This window comes from Rhagoletis zephyria, unplaced genomic scaffold, assembly GCF_001687245.7.
Source record: "Rhagoletis zephyria isolate East Lansing unplaced genomic scaffold, Rhagoletis_zephyria_1.1 Rzeph_scaffold_02125, whole genome shotgun sequence".
Lineage (NCBI taxonomy): Eukaryota > Metazoa > Arthropoda > Insecta > Diptera > Tephritidae > Rhagoletis > Rhagoletis zephyria.
The window spans coordinates 51,223-57,401 of record NW_016159209.1 but is presented as its reverse complement, the minus strand read 5'-3'; positions in this window follow the sequence as shown (position 1 = coordinate 57,401).

The following is a 6,179-nucleotide window of genomic DNA, read 5'->3' as shown; positions in this document are numbered from 1 at the left end:
TAGTTTAAATTTCATCCAGCAACATGTGATCAGCTGTTTTTCGTACTGGCAAATTGTTACAAGTATAAATTTATCCAGTAAAATCCAGTAAAAACTTGCAACTTCAACTACCATTTTTCGCTCTCTCAATTTACTCTACTTTGCAAGTTTTTGCGTACGAAAACGCTAAAACATGAAAATTCGTAAAAACTTTTACTGGATTTTACTGGAAATGAGTAAACAAACGCAATTATTGCTACATTCGTCTGCATGTAGGCAGCGATACAACGGAAATTCTGCAAAGAAAATGTTCCCTTTGACTCTGTACATACACAAAATTGTTGCATATTGTCATATTGTTAAGTACATACATGTATTCATACATATGTAAGCACATATATATAACATACATATGTACTTACATACATATTTCAGTAAACATATTAACATACTCAATTAACAAACACTACTTATTAACATTAAGATAACATAATTATGTTAAGACTTCAGGAGAGTTAACACTCTCTGCATTGTTTTACTGTTACATACATATATTAAGTAAGCTAACGTTAATATTTATTACATATATATTATGTAAGAAATAAAGAGTTCAGTTGTAAAGAAACATCGAAGAAGGTGGTTTAATTTCGCAACGTGACTGGCGACGAGGAAAACAATAACAGAAGGAAAAGTTTACTTGGCAAGAGTCAAATAAGCAATCATCTGCGAACAAAAAATTTTAATAACTATAATTATAAATTATAATAACTAAAAACTTCTAAAGTGATGTAAAACATAAAAAGAGAGTTTAGGCTTTTACTTGAATAACACGTATATGAACATTTATTGAGTGATCTAAAACTGAATGCATTAAAATGAGAAAAACGAGAAAAAAAAAGTCGAAACTTAAAACTTTTAATTACATGTGATGTAAAAACAAATTTCAAGATAAAAAGAAAAAAANACTTAAATAATTAAGTGATATACAACTGAAAATATTGCAGTGAAAATAACGGTCGAACATTTTTTTTTCCAAATACCTATTTACAGTTAAATAAACGTTAGAACAAAAGAGAAGAAGTTGTGAAAAAGCCTGTGCTTCAGAGAAAAAAAAAGACAAAAAACAAAGAAAAACTTTACACTGAGTATACTGCTCTATATAAAATATAGTCAGAGAATTTTAAAATACAAAATTACTGTAATCGTTTCTCACAGCAAAAATTAAGTGTTCTTCATAAGCACCTAACTAAATACAAAAGAAATTGCTTAAGCAGGAGCAACAACAACAGTAGCAACAGCAGCGGCGGTACATAATCAATAAAGAGCAATCCTTACATCGAGAGAAAAAATAATCTACAATAGTAACAAAGTTAAGAGAAAAAAATATACGAATAACAACAACAGCAACACCCACTTACAACTGTAAGAACAAACAAACAGCGAAGTAAATCGCAACAACAGCGAAAAGCAAAAATATAAAGCAGAGGAAAAAATTAATAAACAACAACATTCAGCAAGCAACAACAATCACAAGTTATAAGAGATATCTGGCTAGCGGTCAAATACTTTCATTATGCAGTGAGTAAAGCTTGGAGGAATTACTTGGGATAAATTTTAACATACATACTTACATATGTAAAAGCTTTTTGTACATTTATGTATTTTTGTTTTTAACCTTTAACAGGGGAAATTTATTTGGGGTATTTTGTATCATTTTTTTAAGCTTTTAATTCATACTACTATACATATTTATATATAAACACAACATGGAGGCAATAGAAATAAACAGAATTAATTTAGTGTTAACATGCATTAAAAATATTGAAAGTTTTGATGGAACAGATCAAAACCAATTACCTGATTTCATATATCAAATTGAGAATATTCTGCCATCATTTGAACAATTTGACGCCAATAATAGAAACGTAATTTTTGGTTATATAAAAAATAAATGCGTTGGTAAAACAAGAGAAGCTATTCATAGGTATAGTAATGTAAATAATTGGTCTATTTTGAAAGAAATTCTTATAAAAAATTTTGGCGAAAAAGAAAATAGCAATGATTTAATGGATAATTTGAAAACGTGTAGATTACAGGGTACAATTGAAAATTATTATTTTAAAATAAACAAATTAGCAAATAGAATACACAACAGAAATTTAACCCACGGTGATAACACATACACAATTGAAGAAGTAAATAGAATTTCTTTAAAAACTTTTAGAGATCACCTCCCCGAACCAACGCGTACCATGATTTTTGCTAGAGATCCCAAAAGTTTAGAAGATGCATTTAAAATTGTACTAGATGCAAGACATCAAAACTATACGCAATTTGGGCAAACAAAACAAGAAAATTTTAGCGCGATAAGGACAAATTTTAGTAATGAATATAAAAAATATAAAACTCCTAATAATAATGAATTTAATAACAGATTCAATACGAATAATCCACGTTATCATTGCCAGTATGAAAATTACAATAGAAACAATGGTTATACTTTTAACAATGGGTCTCACTTTTTACATAGTAATCAACAATTTAGTATACCTGGAAATTTCGATCGAAATTATTCCTATAATCCTGCTAGCTCAAATCGTACAAGGCAATCTGAGAATAAAATTCCGCAACAAATTACTCCTTATCAATCAAGGTCATGGACTGAACAAAATACGCAAAATTTTCGTAAAATGGATCAGCAAGTAGAACCAATGGAAATTGGAAATTCAAGCGTAAATTTTCCTACCCCTGCCGAGCGCGGTTACCCTACATAATTTTAAATAGCCCCATAAAAAAATTAAAATTTGTAATTGACACTGGGGCGGAATTTAGTTTAATAAGTCATGATATATGTCACCCCAAGTGGAAACAAAAAGTAAGTGTAGTAGCGAAAGCTTTGGGAGCTGAAACATTTATAAATACAATTTGTAGATTTCCACTGTTTAAGGAATTTAATTTAAATCATTACTTTTGTGAATTCTTGGAGTGTGACTTTAATAAAAAATTTGATGGTCTAATTGGAAATAACATTTTAGAACATTTGGACTGTGTAATTGACTTTCCAAATAGACTGTTAGTAACAAAAAATGCTGTTTTGTCTCTATTTTTGTCTGAAGAAGAAGAAATGTACAATAAAATATCATATAAAAATAATATTATAGAAATATTCAACTGCGAAATTAACAAATATAATATACAAAATTTTATTAAAATAGATCATTTACAATTAAATGAAAAAGAAAAGCTTTTAAAATTACTTAACAGATACAAAAATGTATTTTATGATACAAATGATGACTTAACATTCAGTAATGAAATAAAGCATAAAATTAGAACTAAACATGACATGCCAATCTATTCCAGGTTGTATAGGTACCCAGAAGTACATAAAGCAGAAGTCGATAAGCAAATCGCAGATATGCTAAAACAAGGTATTATTAGAAATTCTAGCAGTCCATATAATAGCCCAATATGGGTTGTACCCAAAAAATTAGATGCAAATAATAAGCAAAACTGGTGTATAGTTATAGATTATCGCAAATTAAATGATATAACTATAGAAGATAGATTCCCTATACCAAATATGGACGACATATTCGATAAGTTAGGAAAAAGTCAGTACTTCACCACTTTAGATTTGGCCAAAGGCTTCCACCAAGTAGAAATGCATCCTGACGATATCGCGAAAACGGCGTTTTCGACATCTACTGGCCATTATGAGTTTTTACGAATGCCATTTGGGCTGCGAAACTCGCCAGCTACATTTCAATGAATGATTAACAATGTATTGAAGGAATACATTGGCTCAATCTGTTTGGTATATTTAGATGACGTGTTAATTTTTTCTGCTAGTATAGAAGAACATTTAGAATCCTTAGCTAAAATACTTAAACGATTTACTGAAGCCAATTTAAAGGTGCAATTTGACAAGTGTACTTTTCTTAAAAGAGAGACAGAGTTTTTAGGGCATTAGCCGAGGATACCATCAATAAAGTTAAAACCATAGAAAACATAGTACTACCTAAAACACAAAAGGAGATAAAATCCTTTTTGGGGATTACAGGATACTATAGACGTTTTATAAAAGATTATTCACGCTTTGCATACCACATGATTAAGTATTTAAAGCAAGGAGTAAAATTAAATATTAACGATAAGGATTACACAGCTGCTTTTGAGAAATTAAAAACTTTAATTAAAAACTACCCAATACTTATGCACCCTGATTTTAGTAAAACGTTTACACTTGTCACAGATGCAAGTAACTTTGCTTTAGGTGCAGTTCTCATGCAAAGGAATCAAGTGATTTCTTTTGCTAGCCGCACACTTAATGGGCATGAAAAAAATTATAGCACAATTGAAAAAGAATTGCTTGCTATAGTTTGGGCTACAAAATATTTCCGTCCATATCTTTTTGGAAGAAGATTTTCAATTAAGACCGATCACCGTCCTTTAGTGTGGTTAAATAATATAAAAGAACCGAATTCTAAGCTACAGAGATGGAAAATTAGACTAAATGAATTTGATTTCGATATTACCTATATTAAGGGTAAGGAAAATGTTATAGCAGATGGCCTTAGTAGATTAAATTATGAAACTACCGAGAATGAAATACAAATAAATTTAAACGAATTATTCGATGATGATATGAATACAGTACATAGCGCAGAAAGCGTCGGCTCCGATTTTATCAAGATTAGTGAAAAACCAATCAACCTTTTTAAAAATCAAATTTTTATTGACTATTCAAATACTTTTTCTTGTACAACAAAAATAATTTTTAAAAATAAAATTCGGAACATTTGGAAAATAAAAAATAGAGACAGTGTTCTAAATTTCATGAGAGACAAACTTCCTACTAAAGGATTGAATTGTTTATCAATATTTGGACAAAAAACTACCACTAATCCTTTAGTAGGAAGTTTGTCTCTCATGAAATTTAGAACACTGTCTCTATTTTTTATTTTCCAAATGTTCCGAATTTTATTTTAAAAAATTATTTTTGTTGTACAAGAAAAAGTATTTGAGTTTCAAATTAACTACATTAAATACTTTGCTAAAAATAAAAATCTTAAAATTCTAAAATCAAATTTATTAATGGAAGATGTGACTGACAGAGAACGACTTTTACAATTAATTCATAAAGAACATATTAAAAATAATCACAGAGGAATTACAGAGGTTTTTGCAGAATTAAAAAAAGCACTATTTTCATCCGAATCTTCAGAGAGAAATTCAAAAATTAATATGTGAATAAGACATAGTCGAGACTAAAAATTACCCAACGAAGCTAATGAATGATATAGTTCCTCAAGAGGATGATTACATAAGAAATCATCCCTAATTACAGGACGATGTTCTATAATAAAAGCGCTGAAAGAAAGAATTCAGTACTTAGGTAAACCGAATAAAGTTGTATTAGATAATGAACTAGATACCATTGCAGTAAGAGAATTCCTCAAAGAGCAAGAAATAAATGTGCATACAACTACATCCTATTTAAAAACAGGCAATGCGGATGTAGAAAGGCTTCACGGTACGTTAAATGAGCATATAAGATTGTTTAACGCCGACCCACTTAATCAAGACGATATTCGTGAAAACGTGTTTAAAGCATTAGTTTCATACAATCATTCTATACATTCTACTACCAAAAATCGGCCAATCGACCTGATAAATAATCTAGTTTCAAAAGAAGATCTATCAAAGCTTTCAAAAATAATGCACACAAAGAAGAGTAAAAATGTAAATTTGTTAAATGAAAAAAATAATAGAGTTTCTAAGATTAATTTTGAAAATGATATTGTCCAAAATAACAGAGTTAGTAAGTCTAAGCCTAAATATAAGAAAGTTAAAAACTATAAACAAGAAGGAAATTATTTAATATCAGATGACAAAAACTGTAAAAAAATATATAAGACACAAGTAAAACGTAAGAATCAATGTACATAGTTAATTTTTTAATCAACAGGGACTGCCGATTCTGGCGGTGGAGGTGTCATATTGTTAAGTACATACATGTATTCATACATATGTAAGCACATATATATAACATACATATGTACTTACATACATATTTCAATAAACATATTAACATTCTCAATTAACATACACTACTTATTAACATTAAGATAACATAATTATGTTAAGACTTCAGGAGAGTTAACACTCTCTGCATTGTTTTACTGTTACATACATAT